The sequence below is a fragment of the Bos taurus genome, chromosome 14 (genome assembly GCF_002263795.3).
Source record: "Bos taurus isolate L1 Dominette 01449 registration number 42190680 breed Hereford chromosome 14, ARS-UCD2.0, whole genome shotgun sequence".
Classification (NCBI taxonomy): domain Eukaryota; kingdom Metazoa; phylum Chordata; class Mammalia; order Artiodactyla; family Bovidae; genus Bos; species Bos taurus.
The window spans coordinates 52,296,107-52,323,641 of NC_037341.1; positions in this window are offsets into that span (position 1 = coordinate 52,296,107).

Consider the following 27,535-nt stretch of genomic DNA (forward strand, 5'->3'; position numbering starts at 1 on the left):
CTAGTAAAGTAATGCTCAAAATTATCCAAGCCAGGCTTCAGCAATATGTGAACCATGACCTTCCTGATGTTCAAGCTGGTTTTAGAAAAGGCAGAGGAACAAGAGATCAAAAAGCCAACATCTGATGGATCATGGAAAAAGCAAGAGAGTTCCAGAAAAGCATCTATTTCTGCTTTATTGACTATGTCAAATCCTTTACTGTGTGGACCACAATAAACTGTGGAAAATTCTTCAAGAGATGGGAATACCAGACAACCTGACCTGCCTCTTGAGAAACCTATATGCAGGTCAGGAAGCAACAGTTAGAACTGGACATGGAGCAACAGACTGGTTCCAAATAGGAAAAGGAGTATATCAAGGCTGTATACTGTCACCCTGCTTATTTAACTTATATGCAGAGTACATCATGAGAAACGCTGGGCTGGATGAAGCACAAGCTGGAATCAGGGTTGCCGGGAGAAATATCAATAACATCACATATGCAGCTGACACCACCCTTGTGGCAGAAAGTGAAGAGGAACTCAAAAGCCTCTTGATGAAAGTGAAAGAGGAGAGTGAAAAAATTGGCTTACAGCTCAACATTCAGAAAATGAAGATCATGGCATCTGGTCCCATCACTTCATAGGAAATAGATGGGGAAACAGTGGAAACAGTGTCAGACTTTATTTTCTGGGCTCCAAAATCACTGCAGATGGTGATTGCAGCCATGAAATTAAAAGACACTTACTCCTTGGAAGAAAAGTTTTGACCAACCTAGATAGCATATTCAAAAGCAGAGACATTACTTTGCCAACAAAGGTCCGTCTAGTCAAGGCTCTGGTTTTTCCAGTGGTCATGTATGGATGTGAGAGTTGGACTGTGAAGAAAGCTGAGCGCTGAAGAATTGATGCTTTTGAACTGTGGTGTTGGAGAAGACTCTTGAGAGTCCCTTGGACTGCAAGGAGATCCAACCAGTCCATTGTAAAGGAGATCGGTCCTGGGTGTTCTTTGGAAGGAATGATGCTAAAGCTGGAACTCCAGTACTTTGGCCACCTTATGAGAAGAGTTGACTCATTGGAAAAGACTCTGATGCCGGAAGGGATTGGTGGCAGGAGGAGAAGGGGATGACAGAGTATGAGATGGCTGGATGGCATCATGGACTCGATGGACGTGAGTTTGAGTGAATTCCGGGAGTGGGTGATGGACAGGGAGGCCTGGCGTACTGCGATTCATGGGGTCACAAAGAGTTGGACACGACTGAGCGACTGAACTGAACTGAACTGAAAACTTAGTATGTCAAACCAGATGGTTTCCAAATTATGTGGCATCTATCTCAATGGTTTGCATCCCAGCTATTATATAATTCGTATCATTAATGTAGTTGTTATCCCTAACAATTCTTTCACCTTCATTCCCCATAGACCTATGTATGACAATGTTATGTTCATTTCACCTACTAAATATTTCTTGGGTTCATTTAGTCTTCTCACATCCCATTGCTACCTTCCTAGTCCAAGCTAACATTATCTTTTTTTTTTTACTCTACTCAGTGCAGTAGATCAAATGCACTATCCACATCTAGTCCTGTTTTTTTTTTCCTCTCATCTGTTCTTTGTAAAACAGCCATAGTGAGGTTTTCAATCACAAGTCTTGCTTTGTGAGAAGTTATATAATAAAGTCTATTCAAAGTGCTAGTGAAGCATGGAAGAAGTGAGTAACCTGTTAGATGAGGCTGATTCTAAAATAAAATCTTTGTTTAGTTGATTCTTAAAGGATGAATGGCAGTCCAAATGGTAGATAGTGATAAAAGGGTAGTGAATGAAAGATCTCAGGCAGACTAGTAGCACAGGGATCTACTTTGAAGAGATACAGGTATGTTAGAATAAACATGGTTGTTTAGAGATCTAGAAGTCCAGGGTATAGTTGAAGAAAAGATTAAAAAATGAAACTAGAAGCTAGAGAAGTACAAAATCAGGAACATTCCACTATGCTATGCTATGCTATGAAGGTTCAGCTCTTCTCAGTATTAAACTGGAATCCAACAAAGATTTTAAAGACATGGCAACACACTAAATTTTTGTTTAGGGGAAAAAAATCACTCTAGAAACAGAGAATGACAACATAATAAGGGAAATTAATTTAAAGTAAAAATATTGTGGAAAAGCATAATAAAATTCTAATGAAGTCTGTTACGAACATGATGTAAAGCCAAGTCTAGTTGACTTGGAGACGGCATGTGTATTGAGGTGATATAGAGGAGACAGACTTGGAAAACTGACAAAGATTGAATGTGCAGAGAGATAGAGAATGGCAATAGATTAAAGAAGTATAAATGGGCTCTCCAATATTATGTTGGTGAAAATAAAGTATAAGAGAAATAATATACAAGTTGATCAACATAAGAGAGGAGGTCTTAAGCCCAATTTTAAATACATTGAGTCTCTGGGGTTCTTTTCTATCTTATAGGTCATCCTAGAACACGGGAAGTAAAGAATGATTTTTGTTTGGAAGTGTAGGGGCCTGGGGTGTGAATGTCTATGAGACTACATAGGATATATATGCTTCCAGAGTGATTTTTTTTCCCGTGAACAAAAATTTAATACTGTTACTGTCTTTAAAATCTTTGTTGGATACCAATTTAATATAGAGAAGACCCAAACCTTCATAGCATAGCATAGCATAACATACAAGATTTTTCCTGTTCTTGTACTTCTAAAGCTTTTAGTGTCCTTTTTTAAATCTTTCCTCCAAATATACAGAACATGAAAGAAGATGCTTAATACAGACAACTTCTCTTTAGGAGCAACTAGTCTGGAATGATTTCACACTGTTTTACATTTGCACATTTTATTCTTCTATTTTCCCCTGGTACTTCTGAATATTTGATTTATATTTTTCAAGTTTTGTTTTCGTTATTTTAACACCAACCTGTTTCAGCTATGCTCAGGGGAGAAGAGAAAGGTGGCTTCTTGTAACAGAGCATTAGAAGACACTGAACCAGAAATCCCAGGAGCTTGCAAGTTTGTGGAAGCTTGAATCAAAGTTGGGAGAATTCTAAGGATCAAATTTTAAATTCAGTGGAGGAAGTAAAAGATATTTCACCAGTCTTTTTCTTCCTGTCTGGTAAATACTCTTACCAGGGTAAAAATACATTCACAAATAAGCAGATTTGCTTTAAATTATTGCTCTACTTTTATCAGGTTAAGTTCTTAAAGGTGACTGACAGCTTTCTTCCTAAAAAAATTATAGCTGCAATACAATGGGCCAGTTAAAAAAAAAAAAAAAAAAAAGCTTGCAAGTTCTTTTTCAATTATCTTGTTTGCTCATATAGATTTTAAAAGCCCTCTAAGACAGAGATTACATTTCATAGAAATATATTTTACTGTACATATCCTGAGAATCCAAGCATGTTGGAAAAGCATAGAGTAACCTCAGAATAAATATTGCACAATTTTAGTTTGTTGATTAGTATTAGCTCATCAACTCAAATGTGAGGATAGATAATTTATATTGTTCATTAACATGTAAATTTATTCTTAAAAGTATTCCAAGAATGTACTCAAAAGTGCAGTTTAGGAAATATCAGAGGAGTCTGTATTCTTTTTTTTTTTTTTTAAGTCAACTTATTTAGTAGGAAGAAAGAGGAGATATGTTGAATGAAAGAGAAATCGTGATCAACATAGAAGAAAACTAAACAAAATCATATGTAAAAAATAAACTATTTAATTATAAATGTAGTTCAATGAAATTTTCATCATTACTAGTATTCTAAGTTGTGAATACAAGCTAATGATTTATTTAAAGGCTTTGTTTTAAAATATGTGTGGGTGAGGTTTATTTTAATGGTACATGCAGCTTACCTCCTATATTGTTATTCTAGTAATAGCCAGCTACATCGTGGTTTCTTTAACATTTCAAAATATTTTTACACATTAGTGACAGATTCTTTACCATCTGAGTCACCAGGGAAGCCCCACATTAGCCTTATAAACTTCAAGTTATAAATTGAAATATACTGGCAATATTTTATATTTTTGGATGTAAATTTTGTTTCTTTTTTAAAAGTTGGAACTACAAGAATAAAGAAAGAGCTCAAGTAAACATTTTTAGCTTCTATGTTAAAGTGATAATTTCTCTTTTTCAAGCCACAACTAATATTTAAGCTACTATATAGAATTACAGAGGATGATTTTGTTTATTCTTTTAACTTTAAAACTTTAAATTTTATAATTTATTGAAAACACATGAAGAGTCTCCATTTTTTTAATTTTATTTTATTTAACTTTACAATATTGTATTGGTTTTGCCATATATCAAATGAATCTGCCACAGGTATACATGTGTTCCCCATCCTGAACCCTCCTCCCTCCTCCCTCCCCATACCATCCCTCTGGGTCGTCCCAGTGCACCAGCCCCAAGCATCCAATATCATGCATCGAACCTGGACTGGCGACTCATTTCGTATATGATATTGTGCATATTTCAATGCCATTCCCCCAAATCATCCCACCCTCTCCCTCTCCCACAGAGTCTGATCTAAAGATATAATAGTATTGGAGCTATAGGCAAAAATGAAAAAAAAATAGCTGTAAATAACTATAAAATCTCATTTCAATTCCAGTCAATGTTTGATGTAAAAAGGAATGGAGTAAAAGCACAGAAGCAAAACATTGCTTTAAAACACATTTCCTAGCACTCAGAAAATAGATGGTCATGCTGAGTGAAGTAAGTCAGACAAAGACAAATATGATATTGCTTATATGTGGAATCTAAAAAGGGATACAAATGAACTTATCTATTGATCTGACTAGGAATAGATTTACTGATGTAGAAAACAACTTTATGGTTCAGTTCAGTTCAGTCCAGTTCAGTTGCTCAGTTGTGTCCAACTCTTTGTGACCCCATGAATCACAGCATGCCAGGCCTCCCTGTCCATCATCAACCCCTGGACTTCACTCAGACTCACGTCCATCAAGTCCATGATGCCATCCAGCCATCTCATCCTCTGTCATCCCCTTTCCTCCTGCCCCCAGTCCCTCCCAGCATCAGAGTCTTTTCCAATGAGTCAATTCTTCACATGAGGTGGCCAAAGTACTGGAGTTTCAGCTTTAGCATCATTCCTTCCAAAGAAATCCCAGAGCTGATCTCCTTCAGAATGGACTGGTTGGATTTCCTTGCAGTCCAAGGGACTCTCAAGAGTCTTCTCCAACATCACAGTTCAAAAGTATCAATTCTTAGGTGTTCAGCTTTCTTCACAGTCCAAGTCTCTCATCCATACATAACCACTGGAAAAACCATAACCTTGACTGCATATACACACTGCTATATATAAAATAGGAGAAGGCAATGGCACCCCACTCCAGTACTCTTGCCTGGGAAACCCCATGGATGGAGGAGCCTGGAAGGCTCTAGTCCATTGGATCTCTGAAAGTTGGACACGACTCAGCGACTTCACTTTCACTTTTCACTTTCATGCATTGGAGAAGGAAATGGCAACCCACTCAGTGTTCTTGCCTGGAGAATCCCAGGGACAGAGGAGCCAGGTGGGCTTCCATCTATGGGGTCGCACAGAGTCGGACACAACTGACGCAACTTAGCAGAAGTAGCATATATAAAATAGATAACTAATAAGGATCTACTGTATAGCATGGGCTTCCCAGGTGGCTCAGTGCTAAAGAATCTGCCTTCCAATGCACGAGCCACAGGAAACATGGATTTGATTCTTGGCTTGGGAAGATTCCCTGGAGAAGGAAATGGCAACTGACTCCAGTATCCTTGCCTGGAGAATCCCATGGACCGAGGAGCCTGGTGGGCTACAGTCCACGTGGTCACAAATATTTGGACATGACTGAGCAAGTGAGCAGGCAAGCACGTAAAATACAAAATAATTGCCTCCTTTCAAAATATTTATCTTAATCTCAAAGACTTTTTTTCCAAATAAGGTAACATTTACAAGTTTCAGGGATGAAGATATCTTTTGGATAGCCATTATTTAGTCTATCACAAATAAGGAAAAGATATTTTGACACTGAAGAACATTCAAAGAAGTCAAAACTAAATGGTGAGGCCAGGGCACTGAAAGCAGAGGGAAGAGAGTAGGGAGGTAAGCAAGCGAGAAAGAAAAAGTCAGACTAATAGAGTTTTGCAGACCACTGTAGAGGCTATTAATCCAAACTGGTTCAAAGCCCTGTATTATATTTCTTCATCTATCTATCTATATCTATCTATCTATTTATATATATATATATATATATATATATACACACACGTGTATGTATGTATTCCTTCATAAACATTAGACTAAGACCTCTCCTTCTAGGATGGTTGAGAACCAAGTTCTCTTTTTCAGACGGATCTAGCTTGTGACAAATGTGGTTAGCTAACAGTCTGCAGCTGCTGTATCTGCTATATGTTTACTATATCATTTGCTTTGAGACTCTGCTTTCCCCATCTCTCTTTCCAATCACTCTCCTATTATTCAAATGCATTTTTTCCCAATAAATATTCTACACTTCTAATGTCATACTGTTTGCTGATGGACCTGAACGGACACAGATGATACCTGAAGTCACCCAAGAAGGCAGATGTTAGAATTGAGTCACCTCATACCTGCCAAGGAAGATTACATCCCAAGTGGCATGTGCTGTATGGTCTGTAATTGTCCCTGGAGCAAGGTGGCAGTGCCTTTCCTAAGTATTTCACTGATGGTTATCTGGGGAAATGTCCTGGTGAAGGGAACTAAGTCTACTCATGCAATGCTTCAGGTATTTGAAAGGTACAAGACAGCAATGTATAAAAGTTAGGTGTAATCAGTTGTTACTAAGTTGCATTGATGTTCCTAGTGGAGGAATAATACTTTCTTAGAAAAATATTAGAATTATGTTATTTGTCTTGCCTATACAAACAAGTACTGTTATCATGTTTCAGATAATTGATAGCAGTTAGCCGGTCAAATTAGTGGAATTTTATGTATACACTGTTACACTATGTGGTGGTTCTCAAATCATAGGTATTTTCCCAACCTCAATGAAAATGTATGTTTATACAGAGGTTGTACACAAATAATCATAGAAGCCTTATTTATACTAGTTAAAAAACTGAATTCAAATAGCCATCAACAGGTAAATGGATAAACAAGTCGTGGTTTGTCTCTATGGTGGAATACTGTCAGGACATAGGAAAAAGGAGTGGAATATGGCTACAGGCCATGTCATGGATGAATCTCAAAATGACACCTTAGAAAATACATGAAATTCAACCAGATATTCTGAGTCAGTAGATCCTGGGACAAATCAGCATTTATACTGGTGTTCCAGAGTGTAGGCTTTCCAAAGAGCTTTAGAGAAAGCAGATCTAGACTTGGAATTGAATGCTGTACTCAATAATGTATCAGAATATAAATTATATTTATTTTGAAGTGGTTTTATGTGAAATTGGGAACTCCGATGCCTGATTATCTTTTAGAGTAATGAGAGTACCTTCCAAAGATTTGGAAGGTAGCCCAAGTCTTATATAATATTCTCACATGTTTATAAATTTGTTCTGATCCAGTGAAGCTTGTTAGAGTCCAGTGCTCCACACACCCCCAATCTCTAATAATATTAAGTTGAGATCAAAGCAGGCAAATTTCCTTTTGGTTATTTGATGAGCTGCCTGTCTACACAACTCACCTAAGAAAACATAGGTACAAGTGAAATGTGTATTAACTTTGTTCTTTAAAGGTGAAAAATAGTTATCCCCAGATACCAGATTAATCTTCCCCAGCTCACAATACATTGACAGAAAAAATGGATAGAAAATTAACTGTGACATTCCAAACTGAATATTTGTTAGTAAGAGGTTTATTGTTTTAAATAAGATAATTGTGGAGGATTTCTTAGGAAGAATATTCTTTTGGCTTCCCTGGTGGCTCAGACGGTAAAGCGTCTGCCTACAATGCGGGAGGCCTGGGTTAAATCACTGGGTCGGGAAGATCTCCTGGAGAAGGATATGGCAATCCACTCCAGTATTCTTGCCTGGAAAATCCCATGGACGGAGGATCCTGGTAGGCTACAGTTCATGGGGTTGCAAAGAGTCAGACAAGACTGAGACTTCACTTTCACTTTTCTTTTGGTTGCTGCTGCTGCTGCTAAGTCGCTTCAGTCGTGTCGGACTCTGTGCGACCCCATAGACAGCAACCTACCAGGCTCTTCTGTCCCTGGGATTCTCCAGGCAAGAACACTGGAGTGGGTGGCCATTTCCTTCTCCAATGCATGGAAGTGAAAAGTGAGAGTGAAGTCGCTCAGTCATGTCTGACTCTTCATGACCCCATGGACTGCAGCCTACCAGACTCCTCAGTCCATGGGATTTTCCAGGTAAGAATACTGGTAGACCACAATTCCTAAATACACCTGCTAAGTCAGTGTTTTGTGCACTGATAATCTATAAAGAGACACAGAGTAAAAAGCTTAGCGACCTTCATAATTTCTTAGAGCTTTTCATATTTGCTTTATTCAGTTATAAAGAATCTCAGATACCATTGCATCTTCTCTCAACAGTATTTTCACAAGCACTTTCAGCTCTTCTGTCTGCTTTTGCTCTACTTTCAGTTTTATTCTCTAAACTGAGTATATTGATCTTTCTAAAATGCTGATTACATCATTCTCACTTCTTGTTTGCAGAATAAAATTTATATTTTCTTCCAGTCATAAATTTAGTCTTGTTTACCTCTCTAGTAACATTTTAATGTGCACTTCCCTGAAGCATTCCAAACTTAAACCACAGGAAACAATTCTCTACTTTTTATCCTAAGCTTCTTATCTCTTAGCCTCTAAGCATCTTTCCTCTAGTTGAAACACATTATCTTTCTCCAACCCTCACCCCCAAACCTATTTCATCTAAATTTTATACTTTAAGTGTCAGCTTAAACCACGTTTTCTAAGAATACTTGTGATTCCAGAGTAGCTAGAATAATTTAACTTTTAAAATTCTGACTTATCCTCAGAGACATTATCATTCTCAGGAAGTCCCACACCAGAGGCAAACCATATGGTACTGCCAGACTTGTTATCAAGAACTTCTAAACACGATTTGGATCTTGGAAATCCCTTTATTCATTGCCCTAAACCTATCTCAGTATTATTCTCCTCCAAACACCAAAATTGGAACCTGTCAGCTTTACTAACCATCCATAAGCACAGAAGAACTTGGACTTATTAACCTCAACACCAGGGCAGGGTTCAGTTCAATCAGTTCAGTCGCTCAGTCATGTCTGACTCTTTACAACCCCAAGGACTGCAGCATGCCAGACTTCCCTGACCATCACCAACTCCTGGAGCTTAGTCAAACTCATGTCCATTGAGTCGGTGACACCATCCAACCATCTCATCCTCTGTTGTCCCCTTCTCCTCCAGCCTTCAATCTTTCCCAGCATCAGGGTCTTTTCCAAGGATTCAGTTCTTCACATTAGGTGGCCAAAGTATTGGAGTTTCAGCTTCAGCATCAGTCCTTCCAACGAATATTCAAGGCTGATTTCTTTTAGGATTTACTGGTTTGATTTCCTTGCAGTCCAAGGGACTCTCAAGAGTCTCTTCCAACACCACAAGTCAATAGCATCGATTCTTCAGTGCTCAGCTTTCTTTATAGTCCAACTCTCACATCCATACATGACTCCTGGAAAAACCATAGCCTTGACTAGACAGACCTTTGTTGGCAAAGTAATATCTCTGTTTTTTAATATGCTGTCTGGGTTGGTCATAACTTTCCTTCCAAGGGGCAAGCACCTTTTAATTTCAGGCAATTAAAGGGCAAGGGTTGGTTCATCCCTAAGTTTAATACTCACACTTCAGATCTGCAGAATTTTTAACTGTTCAGAAATAATTGAAACTGTATTTTCAGATTTCCTTTTGACAGGAGATATTTTAATTCATATGTAAATTTTAACAGCTCACATCATTTCCTTCATTCAATAATTGTGTTTCTTCTTTCATTCCTATTATTAAAAAGCACATAGTAAATAGTCTAGCCTTTTCAGTCCAGAGAAAGGCGAATATGGCCCCTTATGTATCAGGTAGAGTTCTGTCAGGAAAAGATGGCACACCCAAATTGGGGAATTTAAGGCGAGTTTCATAAAGACATTTATTAAATACAAAACTCTAGAATGAATTTAGGAAAACCCAAATTCAGCCTACAGGGTTCCTGGCGTTAGCCACAGCATGAAGCATGAAGACACAAGGTGGGGGATGTTAGAAGGCCGCCTGCAGAAATACAAAAAACCTCGAATAGCCAAAGCAATCTTGAGAAAGAAGAATGGAACTGGAGGAATCAACCTGCCTGACTTCAGGCTCTATTACAAAACCACAGTCATCAAGACAGACAGTATGGTACTAGCACAAAGATAGAATATACATCAATGGAACAAAATGGAAAGCCCAGAGATAAACCCACACACCTATGAACACCTTATCTTTGACAAAGGAGGCAAGAATATACAATGGATTAAAGACAATCTCTTTAACAAGTGGTGCTGAGAAAACTGGTCAACCACTTGTAATGAAACTAGAACACTTTCTAACACCTACACAAAAATAAACTCATGGATTGGGTTAAATGGATTAAAGATCTAAACATAAGACCAGAAACTATAAAACACCTAAAGGAGAATATAGGCAAAATACTCTCCAACATAAATCACAGCAGGATCTTCTATGACCCACCACCCAGAATATTGGAAATAAAAGCAATAATAAACAAATGGGACCTAATTAAAATTAAAAGCTTCTGCATAACAAAGGAAACTATAAGCAAGGTGAAAAGACAGCTTTCAGAATGGGAGAAAATAATAGCAAATGAAGCAACTGACAAACAACTAATCTCAAAAATATACAAGCAACTCCTGCAGCTCAATTCCAGGAAAAGAAACCACCCAATCAAAAAATGGGCCAAAGAACTAAACAGACATTTCTCCAAAGAAGACATACAGATGGCTAACAGACACATGAAAAGATGCTCAACATCACTCATTATCAGTGAAATGCAAATCAAAACCACAATGAGGTACCATTTCATGCCAGTCAGAATGACTGTGGTCCAAAAGTCTACAAGCAATACATGCTGGAGAGGGTGTGGAGAAAAGGGGACCCTCTTACACTGTTGGTGGGGATGCAAACTAGTACAGCCACTATGGAGAACAGTGTGGAGATTCCTTTAAAAACTGGAAATAGAACTGCCTTATGACCCAGCAATCCCACTGCTGGGCATACACACTGAGGAAACCAGAATTGAAAGAGACACGTGTACCCCAATGTTCATCACAGCACTGTTTATAATAGCCAGGACATGGAAGCAAGCTAGATGTCCATCAGCAGATGAATGGATAAGAAAGCTGTGATACATATACACAATGGAATATTACTCAGCCATTAAAATAAATGCATTTGAATCAGTTCTAATGAGGTGGATGAAACTGGAGCCTATTATACAGAGTGAACTAAGCCAGAAAGAAAAACACCAATACAGTATACTAACGCATATATATGGAATTTAGAAAGATGGTAACAATAACCCTATATGGGAGACAGCAAAAGAGACACAGATGTATAGAACAGTCCTTTGGACTCTGTGGGAGAGGGCAAGGGTGGGAAGATTTGGGAGAATGGCATTGAAACATGTATAATATCATATGTGAAACGAATCGTCAGTCCAGGTTCGATGCATGATACAGGATGCTCGGGGCTGGTGCACTGGGATGAGCCAGAGGGATGGTATGGGGAAGGAGGTGGGAGGGGGGTTCAGGATGGGGAACACGTGTGCACCCATGGTGGATTCATGTTGATGTATGGCAAAACCAATACAATATTGTATAGTAATTAGCCTCCAATTAAAATAAATAAATTTATATTAAAATAAACTTGACTAATAAGAACCTACTGTAGAGCACAGAGAATGCTCAGTGCTCTACTCAGTGCACTGGGGTGACCTAATGGGAAGAAAGTCCAAAAAAGAAGGGATATATGTATATGTCCAGCTGATTCACTTTGCTGTGCAGCAGAAACTAATGCAACATTGTGAAGCAACTATACTCCAATAAAAATTAATCAAAAAAAAAAAAAAAAAGAAGGCCACCTGCAAGGGTTTTGGCTATGATCATACAACCAGGAGAGAGACAGGGAAACCCAGTTGCTGACCTCACTCCTCTTGTCTTCTGATCCCCTCTTACACTTCCTATTTGTAAATCCAGCACCTTTTATTAATGTCTAGCCCTAAAGCAACAAAATAAACTCTTCAGGAGTTATGATTACAGAGGGAAAATATCTCATGTAAAAGTTTCAACTGAAATCTTTATGCCCAAGGAATTAGACTTATTTCTGTAGGGATATATATAAAGAAATCTGTATCTCTCTATATATGCAAATGTATACTTCTGTAAGGTCATATACATACACATATGTATGGGTAATTTTATTACCCATATAATAATTATATATATAATATATAATGTCTTAGACCAATACAATTTTGGCCTACCTAACAAAAGTTCATATAAAAAATAAAAATAAACATATAACAAGTTATTGCTGTGATACATTTGTGATATCTTCATGTCTATCTTGCATGTTACACTCCCATTAAATAATTTTTTTAAATGAAAGTCTTTGAAAATTATTGTTAAATATTTCAGATTAAAGGTAAACCATTAAAAAAACAATTAGTGCCCTCCAGTCTTTTATCCTGATTTCCAAATTGGCTGTCTTTTAGTTTAAAGGGTTGTGAATATGGTAATCCATAACATTGTGAATCATTTCTTCTCTGATAATTAGCTTAATAAGGGGAGAAAAAATAAGCTTTCTTAAGGCCATTGGACTTGAATGTTGGCTTGCTCCTATTAACAACCATGCCACAGAGAGAGTGTTTCCATTTTATTGACATGCATCTCATCATAAAACCAGAGAACTGGCAGCTTGACATCCAAGAATTTAGGCTGCATTACCACTCTTTCAAGAGAAGCTTTTGGAAAACAAGTATTTCTTGAAAACTGTCTGACTTGTCTACATAGATTATATGGTTGTGAAAAGAAGTTGACTATATTTTTCCTGTATTAAAATCAACTTTTATTACGAGAACACGTAGCACATCTGTAGTACATTTTCTTGCCTTTGGGAAAAATCCTTTCCTGCCCTGTTACAACTAGGTGAGAATGTATGGGTTAGTCCCCAGAACTGGTACTGTGGATCTTTACTACTCTTTTTTGCCTTTTCCTCCTCTGAAAATGGAAAAGTAACTGACATACTGAAGAAGGCATTTCCATATAAACTTCCATTTCTAAAAGCCAGAGAAAATGCATCAAACTTGTTAAATTTCTATACATGCAATTATTGATACCATCTTATGTTTAAATTTCATTCCAGTTGAACCCTTAATTATTGATCACATGGTATGAAAAAGATACCATAGTTAAAATATATCACTAAAGTAAGAAAACTAATGCCGGTTGAGTGTGGAAAATCCAACTGAGAGGATTTAGTTATCTCCTACTACTTTTTAGATACCAAGTTTATCTTTTCAATTGAATCTCCCCATATAGTTAGTACTAGCTATCAGGTCTGTGTGTGCTGAGGTCAGCTCTATTCATTTACTCAACAAATGTTAATCGAGTGGCTTCTATATGTCAGTTGTACATGCTGTAAAAGTTAATAATGAACCTTACTGCATCATTGGTCAGTCCAGAGAAATAATCCTTTGACTCTTCAGTGACATTTTCCTATCATTTCCCAAGTGAAAGAAACTTGATTTAAAAGAGCTATTCACTAAAAAGATAATAGTGTAATAATAATTTTGTGTTTACTTTCCAATTAATAAATATCTACTTGTTTCCAAAAAATGCACTTGCAGTTAAGGACTTGGCCCAGTATTGGTTTTGGAGCTTTTCCCAAGCATTTATTTCTTAAAATATATGTACCCAACCTTTCCTTCTGCTTTATTCAATAGATGTAGTCTCTCATAGTACCTCTCTTTTGTACCTTTTGCTCATGTCCTGCACTATCTTGCTACCTTCTCTAGTTTATCATCTCTTCCCACTCCCATATTATGCAATGCACTAGACATATGGGCTCCTGAATGCAGGGCCTTGTCACAGAAGTAAAACTGGAAATTACCAGAGGGTATGACTTCTAATAGGAAGAGAATCTTCTAACCAGGGTTCCTGCAGTTATTTTCATTAAAAAAAAAAAAAAAAGGCGAGAATAGCCTTAATGGAAAGGGTAAAATAACACAGAATTGGAGAAATGAGGTTATTCTCTCACTTTGAAATGTTCCTCAGTTCAGTCTCTCAGTCGTGTCTGACTCTTTGTGACCCCATGAACTGCAGCATGCCAGGCTTCCCTGTCCATCACCCACTCCCAGAGCTTGCTCAAATTCATGTCCATCCAGTTGATAATGCCATCCAACCATCTCATCCTCTGTTGTCCCCTTCTCCTCCCACCTTCAATCTTTCCCAGCATCAGGGTCTTTTCAAATGAGTCAGTTCTTCGTATCAGTTGGCCAAAGTACTGGAGTTTCAGCTTCATCATCAGTCCTTCCTATGAATATTCAGGACTAATTTTCTTTAGGATGGTCTGGTTTGATCTCCTTGGCAGTTCAAGAGACTCTCAAGAGTCTTCTCCAACACCACAGTTCAAAACCATCGACTCTTCGCTGCTCAGTTTCTTTACAGTCCAACTCTCACATCCATACATGACTACTGGAAAAACCATAGCTTTGACTAGACAGACCTTTGTCAGCCAAGTAATGTCTCCACTTTTTAATACTCTGTCTAGGTTGGTCATTGTTTTTCTTCCAAGGAGCAAGCATCTTTTAATTCCATGGCTGCAGTCACCATCTGTAGTGATTTTGGAGCCCCGCAAAATAAAATCTCTCACTGTTTCTATTGTTTCCCCATTTATTTGCCATGAAGTAATGGGACTGAATGCCATGATCTTAATATTTTGAATGTTGAGTTTTATGCCAGCTTTTTCACTCTCCTCTTTCACTTTCATCAAGAGGCTTTTTAGTTCTGCTTTACTTTCTTCCATAAGGGTGGTGTCATCTGTGTATCTGATGTTATTGATATTTCTCCTGGCAATCTTGATTCCACCTTGTGCTTCACCCAGTCCGGAATTTTGCATGATGTGCTCTGAATATAAATTAAATAAGCAAGGTTACCATATACAGCCTTGATGTACTCCTTTCCTGATTTGGAACAAGTCTGCTGTTCAATGTCCAGTTCTAACTGTTGCTTCTTACCTGCATACACATTTCTCAGGAGGCAGGTTTGGTTTCAATGTTAGCAACACACAATAAACCTCTGGTAAATATCACATTCATGTTTGCCAGGTGGCACTAGTGGTCAAGAAACTGCCTTCCAGTGCAGGAGGCATAAGAGATGCAGGTTCCATCTCTGGACCAGGAATATCTGCTGGAAAAGGGAATGGCAACCCACTTCAGTATTCTTCCTGGAAAATCTCACAGACAGAAGAGCCTGACAGGCTGCAGTCCATAAGGTTGCACAGAGTTGGAAATGACTGAAGTTACTTAGCACACATACAAATGTCACATTCAGTTTAATAACCAATTCTAGCCTTGTCTTTTCTGTAAAATAGTCATGATTTTCACTAATCTGCCTAAGCGTATTGGAAAATAAATCATGGGTAATACTTTCTTACCTCATGTAGCTGATTAGAGGATGGAATAAGATAGTACATGTGAAAACTTCTAATCACTTTAACTGAATTGAAGCTACAATAAATGAAGAATCACCTCTGCTCTGCCAACCAGAGAATGAGCAGTAATTTTGCTATGCCTGGCACATGGTAGGAGATCATTAAATGCTTATTGAACAAATGAAATCTCTCTGGGAACTCTGCTTTTTTTATTCCTCACAATTGTATAGTGCTACAAAGAACTACTTTTGTGCTGCCATTTCATAAATAAATATATCCAGAAAGTAAACTTTAAATGGCTAAAGAGCACTACCAATTTTCTTAACGATCTATCTTTGTCTATAAACTGGGCACTTAAAGTCACATGTAGATATAATTTTACGGTACATTCAATACATATTTTTATATTAAATAGAAAATAATTGCTGCCATTAAATATATTTATTTTTGCTGATTTGTATTTAAGTAAAAATGCTGCTCACCATTAAATTTCTTTCTTTACCATAAAGAAGTTACCCATTTTTCTTTACTTACTTGGGTGGAAATACCATCATTTTAATTTTATTTCTCATATTGATAATGTCTTGAACACCCATGTGTCAGATTATAACCAGAATCTCTAGGGGTATTTCCCCTAATTTATCCAGAATTACATGAGTATTCTCAGTTCAAAGGGAGATCGTCTACCCTCCAAATACCTAGTTTCATCTTGTACTTTCAAAAAGTATCATTTCTGGAGAGAGACTTGGAGGATGTGGTCACTTCCCTAGTAGAATCTGTTGGGTTTTTTTTTTTAACCTTCACTGTCTTTTCGGCTCTTGAAACTGGCCCTACCTTTGAAATAAACCTCTGATGTCTGTTGCATTTATGTCCTAATTGGTCCAAAGCAAAGCTGTCAGTGATGCCCCATTCACGGGTCCCCAGAGTTTCAACTTACACTTTTCTTTGCACTTCCATGTTCAGACACTTTTCTCAAAGAACACCTGACATGCTGGTAATCTTTGACTATTTCAGACTGTCAGAAAACAAGTGGTTGATGTTTAATTCAAATATATTTTATGTTAAGAGAATTCTTGAGCACTGTGTAAAGCTGTTTTATGGTTTCAGTCATTGAAATCTGAACTGACAGTCTCTCAAGTCACTGAAACTTGACCCATATGCTCAATGGGAACATATCTAAAAACGAACCCATTCCATTTGCAAAAGGGGATATTTGTACCTTTTCTCTTTCTTATATTGACATTCCAGTTGCCCAAAATATAATCTATAAACATAATTTTTGTTACCTTCCATCTTTTTCTAGCTTGTTATACATGTTTGATCTCCAAGTCAAGTTAATAGGTACTTAGAATGAGCAGGCGATGTCATTCATTTTTCCTTCTCTTATTGCCAGTAATTTAGCTCAGATCTCTGTGATTCTGAGCTTGGAAAAATGTCAAACTGTACTCTTTTTTCTTTTTTCCTGTATTCTAACTTATTTGACATGTTCAAATAAGTCTCTGATGACTGTTGCATTTATCTCCAAACTGGTCCAAAGCAAAGATGTCAGTGATGCCCTATTCATGGGTTCCCAAGTTTTCAACTTAGCACTTCTCTTTGCACTTCCCTGTTCAGACATTTTTTTTCTCAAAGAACTCCTGTACACTTTGCTCCTTCACTGGACAACACTGGATCTAGTGAATACCTACTTGAGCCAGGCACAATGATAGATCCTGGGAACAATACAAACCAATCTCTGTCTTTAGAGCTTAGAGCAAAGAAATGGGTAACCTTGTGATAATAGATATTATATATAAGTGAGTACTAGTTGCTAGGAGAGGTTTTAAGTAAGGAACAAGTAACATAGTCAACAATGAAAAATGATCAGAAAAGGCATTTAGGAGGAAGTGAGTTTAACCAAACCAAGAAGAATTTAAATGAGCATTTGCAACTATACAGTTGAATTTTAGAGTATGTTTTCTTTCCCCTTGGTATGACAAATGAACAGCTATTTCCATCCATATAATATAAGAAACCTAATAGTAGTAACAGTATTGATTGAAATAGCTATAACTTAATACAACAACATTATTACTATAGTGGCAGAGTGAAGTTAGTTTTGTGTCCATGAGATAACAGCCAGAAAAATTAGAAAGATATTTTATTTTAAAGGGAGGAGAGTGTAGAATATGTGAAAAGCTAAGAAATGATTAAGAAAAGTCACTAGAAATACTAAATCCTGTGCTCCGTGTCCAGTCCAGTTGTGGATTTTCCAGATTTGCTTTTTACATTCAGGCCAATTCAGTGTTTGAAGTAATAATTAATATCCAGGACCTGTTGACTATTAGAAACCCTTGAAGCTCAGATGGTAAAGAATCTGCCTGCAATGCAGATGACCCAGTTTGATCCCTGGGTCAGGAAGATCTTCTGGAGAAGGAAATAGCAACCCACTCCAGTATTCTAGCCTGAGAAATCCCATGGGAAGAGGAACCTGGCAGGCTACAGTCCATTGGGTCACAAAAGAGTTGGACACAACTGAACAACTAACAAACACATCATTAAATAGAGGTTGGAATTTTTTTTCCTAACCATAAATGGCAAAAATTCCAAGTACCAATGTATTACAAAGAATAAGGGGATTGTAACACATCTGGCTGAGAACAAATCCAGGTCAGGGCTGAAATCTTGGGAAGCCTTTGACTGTAAGCAATTTTTCTCTCCTTTCCCTGGTGGCTCAGTGGTAAAGAATTCAGCTGCCAATGCAGGAGATGTGGGTTCAATCCCTGCATCAGGAAAATCTCTGGAGGAGGAAATGACAACCCACTCCAATATTCTTGCCTGGAGAATCCCATGGATAGAGAAGCCTGGCAGGCTACAGTCCATGGGGTTGCAAAAGAGTCAGACACTACTTAGTGACTAAACAAGCAACTCACAGTCCCTATAAGCCTTAGTTTCTCTACTCATAAAATGGACATATATTTAATACCTATATCAGCAAATCATTCAGTTCAGTTCAGTTGCTCAGTCGTGTCCAACTTTTTGCGACCCAATGGACTGCAGCATGCCATGCTCCCCTGTCCATCACCAACTCCCAGAGCTTACTCAAACTCATCTCCATTGAGTCAGTAATGCCATCCAACCATCTCATTCTCTGTTGTCCCCTTCTCCTCCAGCCTTCAGTCTTTCCCAGCATCAGGGTCTTTTCCAATGAGTCAGTTCTTTGCATCAGTTGTGAAGCTGGAGTTTCAGCTTCAGCATCAGTCTTTCCAATTAATCTTCAGGACTGATTTCCTTTAGGATTGACTGGTTGGATCTCCTTGCAGTTCAAGGGACTCTCAAGAGTCTTCCAACACCACAGTTCAAAAGCATCAATTCCTCAGTGCTCAGCTGGTTAAAATAGAAATTATATGCTGAATATTTAATACGGTACCTGAATATTTGCTGTGACTACTCTCATTAGTACACCTATTATTACTATTATAACTCCTACTATATTTACTATTACTGCTACTATTACCATTCTTATTTTGAATACTACTCTTACTACTATTTTTTTTTTCTTACTACTATTATTAACATCAGTGAGCTTGATTGGCTTTTCATCCAGCACTATAGTATCCAAAGTGAGTTGAATCTATTCTAGAAAAATATGATTTTAGAGTTTGAGGAATTAAGTATAGCTCAGTTTTATATTTCAAATTTCTAATGCTTTTAAATTCTATTGAGTTAGCATATCCATGGTAATTGAGATAGCATATCCATGGTAATTGAGTTAGCATTTCCATGGTATTAGCACCATGCTGTATGTTCATTGTGTCTAAATAGATATACTACATTTCAGCATGTATGTTCAAATATTTTTCTCACAGGAATGCATAGTCAAATAAGCTTGCAAAATACTAGTTTAGTAACTGTCCAAGCAAGTAAGCAACACATTATAAATATCAATATTATAGTAAATCCTATGGTAATGATCTGGATATGAAAGTCTTAAGGAAAAATATCTAACTGACAAATTTATGCTATGTTTGACCTATGGGGCCATGGCTGGTCAGCACCATAAAGTCTGTTCATTTATGCATAATTTTGATTAATTGTGCCAATCAGATTCTTCTATTAGGAATGTGAATCAGAAACATAGAAATAATCAGTCAATTTACAGTGGGAGCAGAAGAAGAAAAGGTAAAGGGAACTCATTAGAAGCTGAGCCTATATCTCTTAAAGTGTAAGTAAGTAGAAGTGATGAAAACACAGGTAATATAAGATGCAGAATAGGGGAAAAGAAAAATATGAGGTGATTGTTAGACATAGGAGCAACACAGAGAGAAGCTGAGTCATCACAAAATAAAAGTAATAAATTCTTGCTATTGAGGGCACATGGGGATAACCCTAACCTTAGAGTTCTTGTGTATTCTCCAGTCTTGTGTATTCTCCTTACTTCATAAGGCTGTGGTGATGAGATGGCTGGATAGCATCACTGATTCGATGGATGTGAGTCTGGGTGAACTCCGGGAGTTGGTGACGGACAGGGAGGCCTGGCGTGCTGCGATTCATGGGTTCGCAAAGAGTCGGACACGACTGAGCAACTGAACTGAACTGAAGGCTCTGGTATATTGCAGGGCTTAGAATCCTATGAGACTGACTTCATTTCCATAGGTACTTTCTTCAATGTACCACCAAATTATTTGCAGTAACTTGATTGATTCCTAAATCTTTACTTAGTTTCAAATGTCAAGCCACAAAAGCAAGTGTGCAAGAAATATAATCTTCATTATTTTTATATAACTCAACCTAATTTCTGTTTTGTGCCACAAATCTATTCGACAGCAGAAGCTAAATCTTGGTCAATTCTATGGAATTCTAGACATATCAGGGCTCCCACCACCACTCCTGGCAGTCCTCAGGTGTCAGCAGGGCACAAAGTAGGGATAATTCATCTGCTGCCTCGAGGTTCTTTCTCTACACAGGTATTCATTACATTGACGACAGGCAATGCTTTCGGTTCTTTTTTTAAATTGAACTATAGTTGATTTACAATATAATATTGTAAATTGTAGTTCCAGGTGTACAGTATAGTGATTCAGTATTTTATAGATTGTACTCCATTAAAAGTTATTACAAGATAATGGCTATAAATCCCTGTGCTCTACTGTGTATCCTTGTTACTTGTTTATTTTATACACAGTAGTCTGCCTCTGTTAATCCCATATTCCTAATTTGTCCCTCTCCTCTTCCAAGTCCTCACTGGTTACCACTAGTTTGTTTTCTATATCTGTGAGTCTGTTTTGTTTTGCATACACATTCATCTGTACTCTTTTTCATTCCACATATGTGATATAAAATATGTCTCTGATTTTTAATATTCAAAGCTTTTTGCTGTGTTGTTCCTCACTCCTAACTGCAAGAATAGGAGCTATGGAAAATTTAGTGGTGTTAAGTTTCTTTAGCCACTCCTCTGTTTTTCTCAAGACCAATGTCTGAAACACTTGACAAATGTCTAAATTTGCAATGTCTAAAAAGCTTTGCAAACCTCTGGGAGACTTTCCCAGACTTATGAACTGTGCTAGTTCAGATGGCATTTCTCTACTCAGGAAACTGGTCAGTTCTCTATTTTTTATGCAGTCCCGAGGTAAAGGGACATCTTCTCCAAGAACTCAAAATCTAGGAATTTATCATGTCTCTCCGTCCACTCTGGAACTTTTTTCCACAATCACCTGGGGAGACAGGCTGAGCACTCACTCATCTTATTCACTCTAATTTAAAGGAAGTTTTCTTTGAGGGGAGAAATTTCTGATTACACTTCAATTAAATAACCTCTCCTTGAGTGTGGAAATGTTGCACATTTAGACATGCATTTTTAGAAAATGACTTCTGATTGCAAAATCTGAGTTATTTTGTTTCATATTAGCCTAATATTCTGACCTAGATTCTTAATAAAGTAAATTTGCTTAATATAAATGTAAAACCATATTGACAAATCTAAAAAATAGTTATCCATTTGTCCATAAATATTTTAAGATCTTTTCAGCATTATATTCCAATGCAAGTCATTGATAGCCATCATTATTTAGTGAGATGGTAGAGTTTGGCTTGGCAAAGTTACTTTTAAGAAAATCAGGATAGTAAGATTATTTCTCAAAGGTGAATACCTAACCACAATTTAATAGTGTCAGTTATCTCTTTATCATCACAGTTGTATGTGAAATGTTAGATATGCATTGCTTTTCTCTAACACCATGACAAGATTCCTTAGTACTTACTTTAGTTTTCAGAGGCACACATTTATTTGGTGAAAATGATCATTTAACCTTTACAGTTACTAAGATTTTAATGTTTCAAATACAACCTGTTCCTCAAGATTAGACCAGAAAAATTATAAATATTTTGAGAATAGAGGTTTTAATGAGTTCTCCATTCTTCCTGAGGGAGACATGTCATTTAACTACATATTAGTTTTTTGTTGTTGTTGTTTGTAATGATTATTAATTTGTTTACTTATATGACTGCACTGGGTCTTAGTTGAGCATGCAGGATTTTTGATCTTCATTGTAACATTCAGTGTCTTTTAGTTGTGGCATGTGGGTTCTAGTTCCTAGACCAGGGATTGAACCCAAGTCAACCTGCATGGGAGTATGAAGTCTAAGCCACTAGACCACCAGGGAAGTTCCATACAATGATCTTTTAATGTAGCCTATATCCCTATAAGTCTGCTAAAATCAGAATTGGAAGTGATGTTCTCATGGCTGATTTGATTCTTCCCTAAGCAGTTTTTAAATGTCTTGATCACAGAGTACTTTCCTTCCATTCTGTATTCAAATAATGTGATTCAATTATTTGGTTTTTTTACTCCATGTCCACATTCATTAATTCAGTTAGCAGACATTTATTGAACAGCTAATTGACATATGACAACCACAACTAACTTCAGGATTTTATAAAGAGAAATAAATTCACTCTTTGAACATGTCTACCATCTGGTAAATGGAAAAAGGAAAAGGCATGGACACAAATAGAAGAAAAATGTTATTGGGGTTAAGATGTAAATGTTTAAATATTAGTGTAGCCAAGCATAAGACGAGTGGTTAGTTTTAAGAAAAGAAAGGAAAAAATGTGGGATAAATGCAGCTAGAATGAGAGGCAGAAATAGATCAGAGATGATATCCTTTAGGGAGAAAAAGTAGTAAATCTGAATATAGTTCTGATTGTTTTTATTTTTTATTTTTTTGATTGTTTTTAATAGTGCACACTTATATGGCTTTTTTGGGGGGCAAGGGGTTTCCCTGATAGCTCAGCTTTTAAAGAATCTGCCTGCAATGCAGGGGACCCCAGTTTGATTTCTAGGTTGGGAAGATCTGCTGGAGAAGCGATAGGCTACCCACTCCAGTATTCTTGGGCTTCCCTTAAGGGTCAGCTGGTAAAGAATCCTTCTGCAATGAGGGAGATCTGGGTTCGATCCCTGGGTTGGGAAGAGCCCCTGGGGAAGGGAAAGGCTACTCACTCCAGTCTTCTGGCCTGGAGATTCCATGGGCTGTATAGTCCAAGGGGTCGCAAAGAGTCAGACATGACTGAGCCACTTTCATATGGCTTTTAGTTCATAGCATCCTTACTGGTGTCTACCCTTTCTCTGTTCTGTTGACAGCTTTATTTACTCTGGTAGTAAGGAGTAACTGGGATTACTATTTAGTTATTGCACAAGGAGAATCTCATCAGTAATTTCATAAGACTAAAATACTACTCATTTTTCTCCAGCATTTAAATAGCTACTGTAGAAGATGGAATAATGACCCCACCAAGATATCTACATTATCAATCCCTGAAACCTATGAATTATGTTTTGTTAGGCAGCAGAGGGGGAGAAGGCAATGGCACCCCACTCCAGTACTGTTGCCCAGAAAATCCCATGGATGGAGGAGCCTGGTGGGCTGCAGTCCATGGGGTCACTAAGAGTCAAACATGGCTGAGTGACTTCACTTTCACATTTCACTTTCATGCATTGGAGAAGGAAATGGCAACCCACTCCAGTGTTCTTGCCTGGAGAATCCCAGGGACGGGGGAGCCTGGGGGGCTGCCGTCTATGGGGTCGCACAGAGTCGGACACTACTGAAGCAATTTAGCAGCAGCAGTAGCAGGGGGCAGAGGAGAACAGGGTTGCAGATGAAATCAATGCTGTTAGTAAACAGACTTTACTGAGCATGCTCTGGTTTTCCCGGTGGGTCCAATATAATCACAAGGCTATTTTAAGAGTGGAAGAAGGAGTCAAGAGAAATAGATGGCAGCATGAGAAGGATTCAATCCAATGTTGCTGAGAATTGAAGATTTCTCAAAGAACCATGAGAAAAAGAGCAGATGGCCTTGAGAATTTGGAAAAAAACAAGGAAATAAATTCTCCCCTAGAACATCCAGTGAAGAAAGCAGGCCTGCCTACATCTTGATTTTAGGATATTGAGACCCATGTCCGATTTCAAAACTGTAGCATAATAAATCACTTATTGGCCTTTGGCCAAGATCAACTGTAACATGAGGGCTTCTGTGGTAAAGAGGTGAAGAATCTGCCTGCTAATAGAGGAGATGCAAGAGACACACGTTCCATCCCTGGTCAGAAAGATCCCCTGGAGCAGGAAATGACAACCCTCCAGTACTCTTGCCTGAAAAATACCATGTCCAGAGGAACCTGGTGTGCTACAGTCCATGGGGTTGCAAAGAGTCGGATACGACTGAGCACAACATAATCAATATGTGTTAAGTCTCCAAATTTGAGATATTTTTGTACAGCAGACACAAAAACAAATAGAGCTATCTTCAATAACCTCTTATTTGGGAACTTGAAGTCTATTTTTTGTTAATTTAGCCTGGCTCTCAACCCCTATCATAAAGTATAATAAAAGATTATCTGGTTTAAAAAAAAAAAAAATCTGGCTTTGATTTAATCAACAGATATGTCTGGAGCCCTTGATACAGACTAACAGTCCCTTCTTTTGTGGGGCTTAAAGTCTGATGAGGAAGTAGGAAAAAATAAAGCAAGGACTTTTATTAAGTGCAACCAAAGAAAAGTCCCACAGGCAATAAGCAGTTATAGGCAGACAACCTAAACTAGAAGTTTGAAAGATCTCTTTCCATGAAAAAGTAATATTTAAATAGTAACCTCAATGATGAACAGAAATTATCCCTAAGTAGTGCTTGGGATCAGGATCTGTGACTGTTCCCTCAAGTGCAAAGGAGGTCACATATTTCAATTCAGGGAAGTGAAAGGAACCATTATCTGTCCTCTAACAGAACCCCTTGATGAGATTTCACTCACACCCTCCACTCACCAGTGTTTTTACCATGGTGTTTGGAAAGTCTCTTTCCCTCTCATAGCCATATATCCATACTTCATTTACTTTTCTAGTTCTGTATAAAATAAATCACCTCTCATATCTCATGGCTGGAAACAGTCTTTCTGCCTACTTCTTTAACACTTTATCTGTTCCTCTTCTCTGGCATTTATCACTCTCTCCTTTGTGGTATGGTTATTTTTGAGAATTTCTTACTTCCCAGACTAGACTATAGATTTTAGCTTTTCAAGTGTTCTTGGAAAGTGTGAAAGGCCAGAAAGCAGCATATGGTGTGAAAGCGCTGGGTGTGATACAGAGATTGAGTCAGAAAAAAATTAAAAATTGGAAAGCTGAAAAACATGAACATGCTGCAAAAGGATGAGGAGCTGAATAGAGGCACTGGGAGCATTTAGCCTTTTCGATTTCTCACAAGCCCTGTAGTCACAGACGGATAATCGCTTCTCAGTTAAACAATTGTTATGACTGCTATTCCCAGTTCTCTGCCAATTACTTCAATCTGGAGATAGACGACAATTATCTATTTAAGTAAAATGTATCTAAAGAATTTTCAACTCTATGTCTCCAAATGAGCTGGCACATTCTAGTCACAAGCCTGTACCTAACGTGAGAGCATATGGAAGAAAGTATAAAATATAAAGAGTTAACCAAGTTTTCACTGCTTAGCATAGACTATCTGAATATTTGAAAACACTCCCATATTGCATTTGGATATTTTAGTGATGGGCAAATACTGAAGGCATAATTTTAAAACTCTTATGTAAGATATTGTACAATATCTCACTATATATGTCATGATATATTGTAATATAACTTTAAACTCAATTATTTAAAGCAATAAAAACGAGTTGTATCTACATATAATTCAAAAGTTGCATAGGGTCTTCTCCTCACGGTTCTCATCCAGGGACCAGGAGATGAAGTCTCAAGCAGCAGTCCCCAACCTTTTTGGCACCAGGGACCAGTTTAGGGGAAGACCATTTTTCCATGGAGGTAGAGGCGAGGGGTTCAGGCAGTAATGCGAGTGATAAGGAGAAATGAGGAACCACAGATAAAGCTTGGCTCCTTTGCCCCCAGCTCACCTCCTGCTGTGCTGCACTTCCTTACAAAGGCAGACCTCTATCCATTCGTGACCCAGGTGTTGGGGATGTGTGCATGTGCGCACGCGCTCAGTCGCTAAGTCACGTCCCACTGTTCCCAACCCCATGGAGTGTAGCCCGCATCTGGGGACGTGTGTGTGCGCGCGCAGGTGCGCGCACACTCCGTCGCTAAGTCATGGTCTGCTGTTTGCAACCCCATGGAGTGTTGCCCGCCAGGCTCCTCTATCCATGGGATTTTCCAGGTAGGAATATTGGAGTGGGTTGCCATTTGCTTCTCCAGGGGATTGTCCTGATCCAGGGATGGAACCCACGTCTCGTGCATTGGCAGGCTGGGACCACTGAGCTAGAGGGATATTTGCTATGGCTGTGTAAAGACAGAGGATGAAAAACTGAGTTTGTAGTACCGCTCAGTTTTCGCATATTAACTTTTATCTTCTCGCAGGATTATGCCATCCTGTACTTAAAGGGAGCCAGGAAACTCAGTGGTCTCACAGCCTCGGACCAAAGAGGGAGGGCAGAAATATCAGTGAATAGTAATACATCCTATGTTGATTTATTGATATACACCATTTAAAAATAATGTTTTAAAATGTTAAGGACCAAAAAGTAAAACAGAAAAATAAAGAGCAAAATCTTGTTGAGGACCAATGTGACTGTTACACAAATAACCTCTACTGAAAAATAGTAATTAAATGTACGAAGTAAACGCATTCTAATTTCAACGCGAATCATATTCAATAATAAAAAAGACCGCAGTTGACAAAGAAAGACACTTATTTGTAGAAGGATACTGACTATCTTCTCTTGTGGCTCAGCTGGTAAAGAATCTGCCGGCAATGAGGGAGACCTGGGTTCAATCCCTGGGTTGGGAAGATCCCCTGGAAAAGGGAAAGGCTACCTACTCCAGTATTCTGGCCTGGAGAATTCCGTAGACTGTATAGTCCATGCGGTCGCAAAGAGTCGGACAGGACTGAGCCACTTTCACTCACTCACCAACTAGTAATTATGGAAGGAATGCTGCTGCTGCTAGCAATTGGGAGTTTGCAACACTAAGGAAACGATTGACTCCAGGATGGAGCGGCTTCGGGACTAAAATCAGTAGATGAAAGGTTGATTGGACCTGGGCCTTCTCATAAAACCAGATTTTCATCACACAGATACCTTGCTGCTCACAAGCAGGAAAATGTGGCTCCAACTTGGAGAGAGGTAACTCTGTTAACAATTACCAACAGCGGGGAGGGGGGAGTGGGAGAAACATGAGTCATTGTTATAAAGTATCACCTGTGAAGTTTTCTTCCAAATACATTTAACTTCTGTCAAATACATTTTTATCTAATTGTGTATAACATTCAGAAGATAAGAGATAGCAGTTAAATGACAAAAATCAGTACATAACAAATTTGTTCAGATGAAACCAGAAGAGAAAATATTCTACAGGATAACTAAGCAAGCCTCGATAAATTGATGTCAT